This window comes from Pseudophryne corroboree, chromosome 8, assembly GCF_028390025.1.
Source record: "Pseudophryne corroboree isolate aPseCor3 chromosome 8, aPseCor3.hap2, whole genome shotgun sequence".
Lineage (NCBI taxonomy): Eukaryota > Metazoa > Chordata > Amphibia > Anura > Myobatrachidae > Pseudophryne > Pseudophryne corroboree.
In genome coordinates this window covers 369,233,213-369,250,066 of record NC_086451.1, presented here as the reverse complement: position 1 = coordinate 369,250,066, position 16,854 = coordinate 369,233,213, and the positions used below count along the sequence as shown (strand labels likewise).

General features: G+C 48.6%; 1 protein-coding gene across 1 annotated transcript in view; it reads left to right on the top strand.

Annotated features, from left to right (window-relative positions):
- The first annotated feature begins 1,618 nt into the window (after window positions 1-1,618).
- The window catches only part of VAMP7 (vesicle associated membrane protein 7), a 73,212-nt gene continuing 57,976 nt past the window's right edge, over window positions 1,619-16,854 (top strand). The window contains exon 1 of the mRNA XM_063937565.1: window positions 1,619-1,842. The gene's annotated coding sequence lies outside the window, so the exon portion shown is untranslated. The remainder of the gene's footprint in view (window positions 1,843-16,854) is intronic.

Genomic DNA, 16,854 nt, shown 5'->3' with positions numbered 1-16,854 from the left:
GCAATTTCTCCGCCTCCTCCAACATCGTCCTCATACATGTCGACACACACGTACCGACACACAGCACACACACCTGGAATGCTCTGACAGAGGACAGGACCCCACTAGCCTTTTGGAGAGACAGAGGGAGAGTTTGCCAGCACACACCAAAAAACGCTATAATTACATAGGGACAACCTTATATAAGTGTTTCTCCCTAATAGCATCTTTATATATATATTTATATCGCCAATTAGTGCCCCCCTCTCTGTTTAAACCCTGTTTCTGTAGTGCAGTGCAGGGGAGAGCCTGGGAGCCTTCTCTCCAGCCTTTCTGTGAGAGAAAAAATGGCGCTGTGTGCTGAGGAGATAGGCCCCGCCCCTTTTCCGGCGGGCTCGTCTCCCGCTCTTTAGTGAAGTTTGGCAGGGGTTAAATATCTCCATATAGCCTCTGGGGGCTATATGTGAGGTATTTTTAGCCAGTATATAGGTTTACATTTGCCTCCCAGGGCGCCCCCCCCCAGCGCCCTGCACCCTCAGTGACAGCGTGTGAAGTGTGCTGAGAGGAAAATGGCGCACAGCTGCAGTGCTGTGCGCTACCTTTAGAAGACTGTCAGAGTCTTCAGCCGCCGATTCTGGACCTCTTCTAACTTCAGCATCTGCAAGGGGGCCGGCGGCGCGGCTCCGGTGACCATCCAGGCTGTACCTGTGATCGTCCCTCTGGAGCTGATGTCCAGTAGCCAAGAAGCCAATCCATCCTGCACGCAGGTGAGTTCACTTCTTCTCCCCTCAGTCCCTCGTTGCAGTGATCCTGTTGCCAGCAGGACTCACTGTAAAATAAAAAACCTAAGCTAAACTTTCTCTAAGCAGCTCTTTAGGAGAGCCACCTAGAATTGCACCCTTCTCGGCCGGGCACAAAAATCTAACTGGAGTCTGGAGGAGGGTCATAGGGGGAGGAGCCAGTGCACACCACCTGATCGGAAAAGCTTTACTTTTGTGCCCTGTCTCCTGCGGAGCCGCTATTCCCCATGGTCCTTTCAGGAACCCCAGCATCCACTAGGACGATAGAGAAATCTCTAATAGGAAGTTCTCATTATCAAACTTGAATTTCCCACTTCAATTACTGAGTTATTAAGAACACCATTTGCAAATTTTATTAACTGCTTTTATTTTTTATTTTTCCAAACATCTCCTTGAACTAAACTGAAACCTTCAGACTAAACTAAGGAACATGTGACCCTCATCTATGTGGTAGCAGAATTGCAAATCACCTCACAATTTGCACGTATGTTCCTACAATACACAAGGAAGCATGATATTGCCAGTAAGGTACGTGGCAGACATATAATACCAAACAGCCTGAAAATGACACCTCTACCACTGAAGTGTTTTACAGAAGGGGCAAAAAAAAAAAAAAAAAACAGCAACCAACCACGCATGATGCACAGACATGCTTTGTGCTGGTAATTGCCTGTGAATGACTTGCTGCCAGCCACTATACAGGAAAGTACAACGAAGGACTACAGTTCATACGTAATGGCAGCACACATGTGCAGGTAGGTGGCCTGTCAGTGTGACAGCACATGCACAGAGGCCACTCAGGGTGTTACTAATACACAGTAGCTGCAGGGAGAGTGTCAGTGCGTAGCAGGCAGGGGGAGTGTGCTACAGCAGTCAGTCAGTGTCAGTGATGGGCACAGGACTACATCTCCCATGCTGCCTCGCTCAGGCCCTCAGTCACCTGCGGAAATCAGCGTGATCTGTCCGGCTCACAGAGGAGGAAGAAGCCGCTGCAGCAGGCAGCAGGTCTGGGATGTGACACCGACCTCTCTGCACCAACACTCAGCAGCCTGATCAGCCCCAGGTAGGGAGGAGAGGGCGGCTGCATAGGGGGACTTGTGTCTGACAGACCTGGGGAGAGCAGGGGGGAGTCAGCTGTGTCAGGTGTATCTCTGCAGGAATGGGGAAGAGGGTTTGCGTTGAGGGGAACTTCAGGAATGTTGGGTTAATGCAAAGGGGTGAGGTCCAAATGGGAGAGGTGACAGCAGCCAGAAATGTGGTCATGTGATGCAGGGATAGGCACAGAGCAGAGGAGGAGGGAGGTTTGAAAACAAAAATAAAGGCAATAATTGCATTTTATGTCAAGATTCTGCACAGTATAACCCTGCTCAGTCCCTCTAACTCAGTGATGTGTGGCCCTCATACACTTCAGGGGCCGCAGTGGTGGCCCTCTTACCTTCAAAAGGGCTGCACATTACTCCTAGTCTCAGAAATAAGTTAAAAGGGTATTTGTAATCCAAGAAAGACATCTATCTGTAATAACCTATACTGTATGCAGGCAATGTATGCAAGTCGTCCAAGCTATAACATATAAGACCATGAAGCGGGGGCACTAAGGGGTTGCAGGCCAAGGTTTGGAGGGTAGCATGTTACCCGACACTGCTCTTATGCTTTGTGGGGGCTCAGTAATGTGGTCCGCACCAGTCAAGGTAAATCCTGTACTGGGCCTGCTATTATTCTGCCCAGTACAGTGATTCTAGGGGTTTTATAATAGTTTAAGTAGGGCCACAATGCTGTTTATATTGCAGTTGGCTCATTTCCATTGTTTGATTTGTTGGGAAGGAAACATTGTGCAAGTGCTGTCAATAGAAACTGTCATATTCCTATAGGGCCTGTAAGCCGTGGAGGGAAAATAGTGACTTGCAAGTTCTTGTGGAAACTACAAATCCCAGCATGCTTTACTAGACTCTAGCAGGGCCTGCTGGAACTTGTACCTAAACACCAGCAGGAGATGTTGTTTTCTCTTTTCTTCTATCTGTCTATATATCTTATATATGAGAACGTTTGTCTGATTGCTGTAAACTCTGAATCCACTGAACTGTTTGGAATGCGGTTTTCACCATTGTGTAGGTAATTTTCCCAGGTAGGTTTCAGGTTAAGTATCCTAACAACTGGTCGGTCATCACAATTGTTGTTGTCATGTGGGTGGGGCTCCGCGGGGAGGGGTCCCATGGACTGCTCTCGGCAAGTTGGCAGTGACAGGCGTACGCTCCTCAATGGCAACCGAATGGTTGTCTGGGGCCTGTGGGTGGGGCTTCGCCGGAAGTTGTCCTCTGCACTGCTCTCTGCAAGTCATCAGCAACAGGCGTGTATGCCTCAATAGCAACCAAATGGCTTTCAGGGGGCTGTGGGTGGGTGTCCACAGGAAGTTGTTCCCTGCACTGCTTTCGGCAAGTCAGCAGCATCAGGTGTACGTACCTCAGTAGCGACACGTGTACCGTGATAAACTTATTGGTAGGTAAGCGTAGTTAATTATTACTTATTTGGACTGACATCCTATAAAAAGTAGGTCAAAGAGCTATAAAAATGTAACCGGTCCATATTTGTTGAGATTACACAATGCCACTTTTTCACATATAGCTCATTTTCCCAACACCTTCCAACCCCACCCTATATATTACCAAAATCCGAAAACTCTAGGTAAACGACTTCCGCTATCACTAACTTCCACCTAACGAAGCTGGGCACTGCATCTAGTAGTTACTAAATAGAGAGTAGGACAATGTGAGTGTCGATTCCCACAAACATTAGCAGGCTTACTGTGCCTGACCAAAATCCAGGATCGAATAGCGATTCTGATTGGTGGTTTATTTGTGCTCACACTGTGCAATATTGATTCATAATGAGATGAAAGTTGTGTTTCCTTTTTAACAAACATTGGGGTCGATTTCAATTCGGCAACTTATGAATAGCGCCGGGAATTAGCTCCCGAAGCTATTCAATTCAGCTGCTAGTTACCCGCAGTTGTCGGGAACTCTTCTCTCATCCCCGGGGAATGAGAGAAGAAACCCGACAAAAGTGCTGCCTCGCGGCCGGCGCGAGGCTGATTCTGTCGGGAATCAGCCTCGCGCCGGGGAGTTAAGTCGGAGAATGCCCGTTCTCCCGACAATTCAACCTGTTTAGTCGGCGAGAACGGGCCATCGCCGACTTAACTGGAGCTGAATTGAATAGCGTCGGGAGCTAATTCCCTGCGCTATTCATAAATTGCCGAATTGAATCGACTCCATTTGGGGTTTCTCCAGTGCTATCCAGATTTTGGGATGATATTCTAGACTTGATTAATCTTACTACCAGTACACAGGTCCCCAAAGACCCCTTCTCCTGTCCTATCCAACCACATCACTTTGTAAATCTTCAGATAAATGAATCTGCCACATTTGTAACACTTTATCTCTTTACATTTGTAACACAGTCTGAGCTCCAGAACACTAGTGATTGGAAGATGCTCACAACCCCCTGATCGCATGCAGTCTTTTGCATGACATGGTGAAACAATACTATGAAATTTGGGATACATGGTACTTGCCTAATAGTGGAATATATTTTAATCTACTTAACTACTTTGCCTGTTCCCAGGCCAAGCCCACTGTTCTGAGATTACACTATCTGATTCGCTGGTTTGCTCTATCTGTCCAATGATTGCAAGGAGTTCTGCTCTTACCCTCCCATGTACCCTCCATCACATCCCTAGGTTACAGTTCTGCTGTCTCTTGATAGAACATCTTTCACCCCAGTAGGCTGGTTTTGTGGTGGTTGACTACACATACTCTACTTATTGTCTCCATGATGTCGAACTGTTGTATATGGGTTTAATGATGTGAACTATGTATAAATTCTGTATTTAAAAAAAAGCCTGCAAAAGTGTTGAGTGGTGAAATGGAGACAGCCTGCAAACCATGTTAGTTGATGGAACCAGTTGCGTGTTACCGATTCGCAAGAGGACCCACCTTTCAAATCTGTCACTGTTTGTGGCTGCACTGGGTACAATGTTGTTGACAACTGAGATGTGACGATCACTGGGGCCCCTGGTGGTATATCCATAAATACAAATATATGCAAATATTATGCAGTCTTTGTATGTTTTCATACATTCTCTTTGTGGGACCATTTACTTTGTATAATTTCTCTCTGTGTCAAGGTTAATAGGAGCTCAAGAAACCTGGTGTGCGAATACCGCTATCATTTATATTCCGAAATGTGTGATTGGTGAAGACCAATAAAGTACCAATCAATCATCTCCTATGTTCTTAAACACAACCTGTAAAATGACAGTTGGGAGCTGATTGGTTAGTACTTTATTTCTCTCCAAACTTTCATACATTTCTTAGTAGTTAGCAGGAGATTTAACATTAACCAATTCTGTTCTTCAGGCTAAATTTGGCAAGCTGTGCTTTTCAATTCAGCCCCATATCCATTTGGTCTGGACATTTGATTTAACGGGCAATAGTATTAGATACATTTTGAATTTAATATTATTGGTCCTTTAAATCTAGCGTCCGAAACTGCCAAAGATATGGCAACTTTGAAAGCTCCAATTGGTAAATGTAGCCCCTCAGCTCTTCATATAATGTTATTTCCTTTATTCTTACATTTCTAGATCCTTTTTTTTTTATTGCTTTGATTAATGTTTTGTGCTTTTGTTGGATATATTTAAGGGCTTATTTATAATTATTTACAGTATAGTCCCAGAAAACCGCTGCTTTTGGGGGTTATCCACAAATATTAAGGATCCCTCAGATATACTATGGAGGTATCACAGCAGAAATTTTCGTCTGCAAAGTTTCTATGGGGGCTGCTGTGCTGCTGGCTTTACCAAGCTCTTGATAGGATAATACCATCTCCAGATGGCGTTGTCCTGTAGCAGCCTATGGGCTACTCTATTGCAAATTCTCCTGGAGAGGGATCCTACGGATTCCTCCCCGTCAAACCCAGTGATCATGTGATGGCCAGTGGCTGCACATGCACCTTGACTGCGGGGGACCTGAACCGAGAAGCTGTGTGACAGTGTTTCGCTATCACACTGCTTCCACCTCTTCTCCAGGACAGGCTCTTCTCTTTATATTCATTATCACGTTGCAAATATCCATTAAAAATATCTATCACATCAGAATTAAAAATGCGGATTGTGATCAATGTATGTGCCCCATAGACACACAAACACTATTCCACCTCCTATGGACTACAGTCTTCTAGGCAGCTGGGTTTATATTTTAATCCTGAGATATGACAACAGATCCGCTGTGCAAATACAACAGGCCCTCATTCAGGTTGGATCGCAAAATGCGATCCAACTGCAAAAATGACAAAGATGATGCGGGTGAGGCCCTGCGCATGCACCCGCATTTACTGCAGGCACCCCGCAGTAAATGCGAACGCCTCTGCCTGTTAGTCAGGCAGCATTCTCGGGGCGGGAGGGGGTGGCAACACTCCGTTTCCTAGGCGGAGACGGAGCGTTGTGGGGGAGGCACCTGGGAAATGGAGGCGGCGGCAGACGAACGGGGGGTGTGGTCAGGGCGGTTGCGTGACATCACACACTGCTGCGATCAAAAAGATGGTGGCGGGCCTTCTGCCATTGTAGCCAGGCTGCGCCGACAGGAGGCTTTTCAATTTCAGTGTGGTTGCAGAGGGGAGGCGACGGGTAGCATGATGGGCGGCCCCCAGCATGCAAACAAAACGATTGCAAATTCTGCTAATAAGCAGAATTTGCAGTCCTTAATGAAGGGTGGTATTCAGTATACCGGTTGTTGGGATCCCGGCGCACAGTATACCGGCGCCGGAATCCCGACACCCGGCATACCGACACCTTTTGGGGGTCCACGACCCCCCCCCCCCCCGAAGGGAGAATAGATAACGTGGATAACTGTTCCTGCAGTGTGGCGAGCGCAGCGAGCACGCAAGCGGCTCATTTGCGCTCACTCCGCTGTCGGCAAGCCGGCGGTCGGGAACCCGGAGCCGGAATGTTTGGCACCGGGAACACGGCCGCCGGCAACTCATACCACACCCCTTACTGAATACGGTCCACAGTTTCCAATGCACACACCGTTTTTTTTAACTATATTATATTGTACAGGGACAACAAGCAGAATCTAATCTCTCTGGAAGCCATATTGTACTCATTATCACCCTCATATTGTGACAGCTACTTTATGAACATATACACACCAGTTTTATTAGTGGTTTTTGTTGCATCTTACTCAGAAAATGTAGTTTAGATGCTTAAAACTGAGGTTTGCTGTCAAAGCTAGTCAGTCATTTTTAAATACTTCTATTAATGTGAAATACAATACTGCAATGTAATTTTGCCCTCCATGACACTACTGTAAAACTGGGTACACACTAGGCCAAGTGATTGTCCGGTCCATCGACATATCTGACGATCAGTAAGTGCATACACACTTACTGATCGTCGGCCCGATGTGTTGTACCTGACGTCACAGCTGGGTGGGCATTAACATGGTGGCAGCAGCTAGTGTATGAGCAGTCGGCGCAACGCCTGTACACACGCCTGCAGGTATATCGGGCTTCGGCTGTGCTGCAGGGCTGACGTGATATGTCTGTGAACGAAGTCGTTCACAGATATATCGGCAGGACACACCGCCGATGTGCCCATGATATATATCAGCCTTTCAATTGAATATCTGCCAGTGTGTACCCAGCATAACTCACTCACTCACTTTTTTTTTTTTTTTTGCGACATATAACAGTGATAAATAGAAAGGTATACAGATTTAAATTTTTAAAACACCACATTTACAGATGCACTAAATACACATGAAAGATGTGATGTTTGTTATACATGTAGAATAGCTTATTTTACTTCATTTACAATAAGGCACAGTGGCGGATTCAGGGGGGGGGGGGCACCAGGCACGTGCCCCCCCTGTCATTTAGGATCACCAGCTGCAAGGAACGCTATGGTGTACATGCCGGCAGGAGGCTCAGCAGGGCTACACTAGCAGCGCGTTACCAGGCCCGGCCCGACGCATACGCCGACTACGCAGCCGCGTTGAGCGCCGGACCTGTGAGGGCGCTGCTGAAATCAGCGTCACTCTGATGCCTGCTGGCAGCCGCTCACTACCACTGGCCGCTCACCGCCCGCCTGCCCAATAAAGCCGTCAGCCCAATAAAGCCGCCAGCCCAGGTTAATACCTTTCACAGCCCAGCTGTATCTCTGTGCGGTGCCTCCGGAGCAGAAGGTGGAGCTTAGCGTAGCTGGTGTCTCCATCGCTGCCCCGATGAGAAGCAGCGGGGAAGAAGCTGTTCGGGCTGCCTTCACCCAAGTGCTCCCCGGCCCACAGCCAGCCGGCCTCTCTGCAGCTCCCCCCTCCTAGCCCCAGGGTGCTCGGCAGGTCCGGCCACGGCAACACCTGCTTCACTAACATCACGGCCAGGACTGCAAGGAGGTTACAGAGCATTGGGCCACGATCCTGCATTCCCTCTGGACCCTGAAGTATACTCCCCAGCACAGCCGCGAGTTTGAAGGTGAGAGACAGTCACAATTTTGTTTGAGGGTTATCCCAGTCTATGGAACCACTTATCCCAGCATGGACAATGCAAACTTCTGGCTGTGATTTGTAGTTCCACAACAGGTTGGGACATATGATTGCGCTCACCCTAGGCGTGGTGTTGGCCCCTCTACAATAAAGGGCCCTACACATTTATCGATCCGCCGCCGAGCTGCCCGACAGCAGATATGGCCGACGGGCGACCCAACGGCGGGGGGGCAGTGACGGGGGGAGTGAAGTTTCTTCACTTCCCCCGTCACACGGCTCCATAGAAGTGCAAGCAAATATGGATGAGATCGTCCATATTGGCCTGCATGCACAGCCAACAGGGCACCAGCGATGAACGAGCGCGGAGCCGCACATCGTTCATCGCTGGAGCCTCCATACTCAAAGATATGAACGGTATCTCGTTCATTAATGAACGAGATTGTTCATATCTTTGATATCGCCCAGTGTGTAGGGCCTATAAGACCGGGTGATGGCCTTGTCTGATAATTTCTGTATGCTTCATGCAAAAAATACAGGGTGTTGCTTTGGGGTTTATGTAGCAGAGGGTGCCTTGCGGAAGTCACCGTACATTGTAAATCCTGCAGCTACACATCCAAAGACCAACCCCCCCCCCCCCCCCCCCCCATGCCCGCCCGCCTTTCCCTATTGTGGTGCCCCCCCTGTCATTTTGTTCTGGATCCGCTCCTGATAAGGCACATACACATAAAGGCTAATACGCATCCCAAAGCATTATGGGGCAGATGTATTAACCTGGAGAAGGCATAAGGAAGTGATAAACCAGTGATATGTGCAAGGTGATAAAGGCACCAGCAGAGCCGACCTTAGGCATAGGCAAACTAGGCAAATGCCTAGGGCATTTGGTATGCTTAGGGGCACCAGCAGCTTCTGCTGATTAAAATGATATGCGGCATGCCTATATTCTGTGTGTGACTGCGGCATGCTACATTGCAGTGTATTCCTGGAAATCACTGTAATGTAGTATTTCGTATGCAGATACAGCCGCAGTCGCACACAGAATATAGGCATGCTACATATAATTTTCTCTGACGTCCTAAGTGGATGCTGGGACTCCGTAAGGACCATGGGGAATAGCGGCTCCGCAGGAGACTGGGCACAACTAAAGAAAGCTTTAGGACTACCTGGTGTGCACTGGCTCCTCCCTCTATGACCCTCCTCCAGACCTCAGTTAGAATCTTGTGCCCGGCTGAGCTGGATGCACACTAGGGGCTCTCCTGAGCTCCTAGAAAAGAAAGTATAATTTTAGTTTTTTTTATTTTCAGTGAGATCTGCTGCCAACAGACTCACTGCTACGAGGGACTAAGGGGAGAAGAAGCGAACCTACCTGCTTGCAGCTAGCTTGGGCTTCTTAGGCTACTGGACACCATTAGCTCCAGAGGGATCGAACACAGGGCCCGACCTCGATCGTCCGGTCCCGGAGCCACGCCGCCGTCCCCCTTACAGAGCCAGAAACAAGAAGATGGTCCTGGAAATCGGCGGCAGAAGACTTCGGTCTTCAACAAGGTAGCGCACAGCACTGCAGCTGTGCGCCATTGCTCCTCATGCACACCTCACACTCCGGTCACTGATGGGTGCAGGGCGCTGGGGGGGGGCGCCCTGAGCAGCAATATTAAACACCTTGCTGGCATAAAAATCACATAATATAGTCCTAGAGGCTATATATGTGAAAAATACCCCTGCCAGATATCTATAAAAAAGCGGGAGAAGTCCGCCGGAAAAGGGGCGGAGCTATCTCCCTCAGCACACTGGCGCCATTTTTCCCTCACAGCTCCGCTGGAAGAATCGCTCCCAGGCTCTCCCCTGCAGTTTCAAGACTACAAAGGGTAAAAAAAGAGAGGGGGGGCACTAAATTTAGGCGCAGTAGTATACATATAAGCAGCTATAAGGGAAAATCACTCAGTTTATAGTGTTAATCCCTGTGTACATATAGCGCTCTGGTGTGTGCTGGCATACTCTCTCTCTGTCTCCCCAAAGGACTTTGTGGGGTCCTGTCCTCAGTCAGAGCATTCCCTGTGTGTGTGCGGTGTGTCGGTACGGCTGTGTCGACATGTTTGATGAGGAGGCTTATGTGGAGGCGGAGCAGATGCTGATAAATGTGATGTCACCCCCTGCGGGGCCGACACCTGAGTGGATGGACTTGTGGAAGGAATTACGTGAAAGTGTCAACTCCTTACATAAAAGGTTTGACGACATAGCAGATGTGGGACAGCCGGCATCTCAGCTCGTGCCTGCCCAGCTGTCTCAGAAGCCATCAGGGGCTCTAAAACGCCCGCTACCTCAGATGGCAGACACAGATGTCGACACGGATACTGAATCCAGTGTCGACGACGATGAGACTAATGTAACTTCCAATAGGGCCACACGTTACATGATTGAGGCAATGAAAAATGTGTTGCACATTTCTGATGTTACCCCAGGTACCACAAAAAAGGGTATTATGTTTGGGGAGAAAAAACTACCAGTGGTTTTTCCCCCATCTGAGGAATTAAATGAAGTGTGTGAAGAAGCGTGGGCTTCCCCCGATAAGAAACTGGTAATTTCTAAAAGGTTACTAATGACGTACCCTTTCCCGCCAGAGGATAGGTCACGTTGGGAAACATCCCCTAGGGTGGATAAAGCGCTCACACGCCTGTCAAAGAAGGTGGCACTACCGTCTCCGGATACGGCCGCCCTAAAGGAGCCTGCTGATAGAAAGCAGGAGGCTATCCTGAAGTCTGTATATACTCACACAGGTATTATACTGAGACCAGCTATTGCTTCAGCATGGATGTGCAGTGCTGCAGCTGCGTGGTCAGATTCCCTGTCGGAAAATATTGATACCCTAGACAGGGACACTATATTGCTAACCATAGAGCATATTAAAGACGCAGTCTTATACATGAGAGATGCACAGAGGGATATTTGCCGGCTGGCATCTAAAATAAGTGCAATGTCCATTTCTGCCAGGAGAGGCTTATGGACTCGGCAGTGGACGGGTGATGCAGATTCTAAAAGGCACATGGAAGTTTTGCCTTATAAGGGTGAGGAGTTGTTCGGGGATGGTCTCTCGGACTTCGTTTCCACAGCAACAGCTGGGAAGTCAGCATTTTTACCCCATGTTCCCTCACAGCCAAAGAAAGCACCGTATTATCAGGTACAGTCCTTTCGGCCTCAGAAAGGCAAGCGGGTTAAAGGCGCGTCCTTTCTGCCCAGAGGTAGAGGGAAAAAGCTGCAGCATGCAGCCAGTTCCCAGGAGCAAAAGTCCTCCCCCGCTTCCTCCAAGTCCACCGCATGACGCTGGGGCTCCACAGGCGGAGCCAGGTACGGTGGGGGCCCGTCTCAAAAACTTCAGCAATCAGTGGGCTCGCTCACGGGTGGATCCCTGGATCCTTCAAGTAGTATCTCAGGGGTACAAGCTGGAATTCGAGACGTCTCCCCCCCGCCGTTTCCTCAAATCTGCCTTGCCAACAACTCCCTCAGGCAGGGAGGCAGTGCTAGAGGCAATTCACAAGCTGTATTCTCAGCAGGTGATAGTCAAGGTGCCCCTCCTTCAACAAGGACGGGGTTACTATTCCACAATGTTTGTGGTACCGAAACCAGACGGTTCGGTGAGACCCATTTTAATTTTGAAATCCTTGAACACATATATAAAAAGATTCAAGTTCAAGATGGAATCGCTCAGGGCGGTTATTTCAAGCCTGGACGAGGGGGATTACATGGTATCACTGGACATCAAGGATGCTTACCTGCATGTCCCCATTTACCATCATCACCAGGAGTACCTCAGATTTGTGGTACAGGATTGTCATTACCAATTCCAAACGTTGCCGTTTGGTCTGTCCACGGCACCGAGGGTATTTACCAAGGTAATGGCCGAAATGATGATTACTCCTTCGAAAAAAGGGAGTTTTAATTATCCCGTACTTGGACGATCTCCTGATAAAGGCGAGGTCCAGGGAGCAGTTGTTGGTCGGGGTAGCACTATCTCGGGAGGTGCTACAACAGCACGGTTGGATTCTAAATATTCCAAAGTCACAGCTGGTCCCTACGACACGTCTACTGTTCCTGGGGATGGTTCTGGACACAGAACAGAAAAAAGTGTTTCTCCCGGAGGAGAAAGCCAAGGAGCTGTCATCTCTAGTCAGAGGCCTCCTGAAACCAAAACAGGTGTCGGTGCATCACTGCACGAGAGTCCTGGGAAAAATGGTAGCTTCCTACGAAGCAATTCCATTCGGCAGGTTCCATGCAAGGATTTTTCAGTGGGATCTGTTGGACAAGTGGTCCGGATCGCATCTTCAGATGCATCGGCTGATAACCCTGTCTCCAATGACCAGGGTGTCTCTGCTGTGGTGGCTGCAAAGTGCTCATCTTCAAGAGGGCCACAGATTCGGCATACAGGACTGAGTCCTGGTGACCACGGATGCCAGCCTTCGAGGCTGGGGGGCAGTCACACAGGGAAGAAACTTCCAAGGACTATGGTCAAGTCAGGAGACTTCCCTACACATAAATATTCTGGAACTGAGGGCCATTTACAATGCCCTAAGTCAGGCAAAACCCCTGCTTCAAAACCAGCCGGTACTGATCCAGTCAGACAACATCACGGCAGCCGCCCATGTAAACCGACAGGGCGGCACAAGAAGCAGGATGGCGATGGCAGAAGCCACAAGGATTCTCCGATGGGCGAAAAATCACGTGTTAGCACTGTCAGCAGTGTTCATTCCGGGAGTGGACAACTGGGAAGCAGACTTCCTCAGCAGGCACGACCTCCACCCGGGAGAGTGGGGACTTCATCCAGAAGTCTTCCAACTGATTGTAAACCGTTGGGAAAGGCCACAGGTGGACATGATGGCGTCCCGCCTAAACAAAAAGCTAGAAAGGTGTTGCGCCAGGTCAAGAGACCCTCAGGCGATAGCTGTGGACGCTCTAGTGACACCGTGGGTGTACCGGTCGGTTTATGTGTTCCCTCCTCTTCCTCTCATACCCAAGGTACTGAGGATAATAAGGAGAAGAGGAGTAAGAACTATACTCATTGTTCCGGATTGGCCAAGAAGAGCTTGGTACCCAGAACTTCAAGAAATGATCTCAGAGGACCCATGGCCTCTGCCGCTCAGACAGGACCTGCTGCAGCAGGGGCCCTGTCTGTTCCAAGACTTACCGCGGCTGCGTTTGACGGCATGGCGGTTGAACACCGGATCCTGAAGGAAAAGGGCATTCCGGAGGAAGTCATTCCTACGCTGATTAAAGCTAGGAAAGAAGTGACCGCAAACCATTATCACCGCATTTGGCGAAAATATGTTGCGTGGTGTGAGGCCAGGAAGGCCCCAACGGAGGAATTTCAGCTGGGCCGTTTTCTGCACTTCCTACATTCAGGGGTGACTATGGGCCTAAAATTGGGTTCCATTAAGGTCCAGATTTCGGCTCTATCAATTTTCTTCCAGAGAGAACTGGCTTCACTACCTGAAGTTCAGACTTTTGTTAAGGGAGTGCTGCATATTCAGCCCCCTTTTGTGCCTCCAGTGGCACCTTGGGATCTCAACGTGGTGTTGGATTTCCTTAAATCACATTGGGTTGAGCCTCTTAAAACCGTGGAATTAAAATATCTCACGTGGAAAGTGGTCATGCTGTTGGCCTTGGCTTCGGCCAGGCGTGTGTCAGAATTGGCGGCTTTGTCATGTAAAAGCCCTTAACTGATTTTCTATATGGATAAGGCAGAATTGAGGACTCGTCCCCAGTTTCTCCCTAAGGTGGTATCAGCCTTTCATTTGAACCAACCTATCGTGGTGCCTGCGGCTACTAAAGACTTGGAGGCTTTCAAGTTGTTGGACGTAGTCAGGGCCCTGAAAATTTATGTTTCCAGGACGGCTAGTGTCAGGAAAACTGACTCGCTATTTATCCTGTATGCACCCAACAAGCTGGGTGCTCCTGCTTCAAAGCAGTCTATTGCTCGCTGGATCTGTAGTACGATTCAGCTTGCACATTCTGCGGCTGGACTGCCGCATCCTAAATCAGTGAAAGCCCATTCCACGAGGAAGGTGGGCTCTTCTTGGGCGGCTGCCCGAGGGGTCTCGGCTTTACAACTTTGCCGAGCAGCTACTTGGTCGGGGTCAAACACATTTGCTAAATTCTACAAGTTTGACACCCTGGCTGAGGAGGACCTAGAGTTTGCCCATTCGGTGCTGCAGAGTCGTCCGCACTCTCCCGCCCGTTTGGGAGCTTTGGTATAATCCCCATGGTCCTTACGGAGTCCCAGCATCCACTTAGGACGTCAGAGAAAATAAGATTTTACTCACCGGTAAATCTATTTCTCGTAGTCCGTAGTGGATGCTGGGCGCCCATCCCAAGTGCGGATTGTCTGCAATACTTGTATATAGTTTATTGTTTAACTAAAGGGTTATTGTTGAGCCATCTGTTGAGAGGCTCAGTTATTGTTCATACTGTTAACTGGGTATAATATCACGAGTTATACGGTGTGATTGGTGTGGCTGGTATGAGTCTTACCCGGGATTCAAAATCCTTCCTTATTGTGTCAGCTCTTCCGGGCACAGTATCCTAACTGAGGTCTGGAGGAGGGTCATAGAGGGAGGAGCCAGTGCACACCAGGTAGTCCTAAAGCTTTCTTTAGTTGTGCCCAGTCTCCTGCGGAGCCGCTATTCCCCATGGTCCTTACGGAGTCCCAGCATCCACTACGGACTACGAGAAATAGATTTACCGGTGAGTAAAATCTTATTTTAATCAGCAGAAGCTGCTTGTGTATACTAGCCACATAGTAATGCAAATAAGATGCATTTTCATAAACAAAAGGCGCCCGACGTTAGCAGAGTTGCCAGCTGACTCATGCCAGGCATCTCCTGCAGAACTAGCGGCGGTGCTAGGGGCCACCAGCCAAAATCTTGCCTAGGGCATCTTATTGGTTAGGGCCGGCTCTGGGCACCAGCCAATCAGCTCCTAAATGTTAATTTACATATTGGTGCTGATTGGCTGGTGCCTTTATTACCTTGCACATATCACTGGTTTATCACTTCCTTATGCCTTCTCAAGGTTAATACATTTGCCCCAGTGGAAGGTATGCCAGTGGACTAATTGTTTTTCCAGACTCCACATATGCATTCTTTAGTCCGCTTGACTGTTACAGCCACACAGGGTCCTCCGTAGCATTTGAAGTACATGATCAAATTGTGATGGGATTGTACTGTTCAGGTCGGAAGATGAAAGGACAGGACCTGGTTTTCATGACCTTCCAGTACAAGAATGACTTTCTCACAGACCACATTCCATTTAATCTATTTAATGAGTAATTGAGCTTTGTAGAGATCTACCACATTTATTTCAACACAAACATAGAATTCTAACCGATCTCTTATGCAACAGGAAAGAAGAGAGGAGGGCCCAGCGCAGTTTACTTCATTACAGACTCGGTAATACTCACACATTCCCCTTCCCTGCCCAGTTTATCAGTACAAGAAGCGCAAATTACGTCATGCCGTATGTAGAATAGCCGATATTGGCTTTCCTGGTAAAAGCACCTGCTGTAACTTTAATAAGGGGTCTATTCATGAAGCAGTGAAAAGAGTGGAGAAGTTGCCCATGGCAACCAATCAGCATTGAAGTAATATTTCGAGTTTGCATATTATAAAATTATACAGAGCAGCTGATTGGTTGCCATATTCTCCACTGGCTCGCTTCCCTACTCTTTTCACTGCTTCATGAATCGATCCCTTCGTTTCTTCTGTGATTAGGAAAATACACTGCTCAAAAAAAATAAAGGGAACACTTCAACAACACAATGTAACTCCAAGTCAATCACACTTCTGTGAAAGCATACTGTCCACTTAGGAAGCAACACTGATTGACAATCAATTTCACATGCTGTTGTGCAAATGGAATAGACAACAGGTGAAAATTATAGGCAATTAGCAAGACACCCCCAATAAAGGAGTTGTTCTGCAGGTGGTGACCACAGACCACTTCTCAGCTCCTATGCTTTCTGGCTGATGTTTTGGGCACTTTTGAAAGCTGGCGGTGCTTTCACTCTAGTGGTAGCATGAGACGGAGTCTACAACCCACACAAGTGGCTCAGGTAGTGCAGCTCATCCAGGATGGCACATCAATGCGAGCTGTGGCTGTCAGCGTAGTGTCCAGAGCATGGAGGCACTACCAGGAGACAGGCCAGTACATCAGGAGACGTGGAGGAGGCCGTAGGAGGGCAACAACCCAGCAGCAGGACCGCTACCTCCGCTTTTGTGCAAGGAAGAACAGGAGGAGCACTGTCAGAGCCCTGCAAAATGACCTCCAGCAAGCCACAAATGTGCATGTGTCTACTCAAACGATCAGAAACAGACTCCATGAGGGTGGTATGAGGGCCCGACGTCCACAGGTGGGGGTTGTGCTTACAGCCCAACACCGTGCAGGACGTTTGGCATTTGCCAGAGAACACCAAGATTGGCAAATTCGCCACTGGCGCCCTGTGCTCTTCACAGATGAAAGCAGGTTCTCACTGAGCACATGTGACAGACGTGACAGAGTCT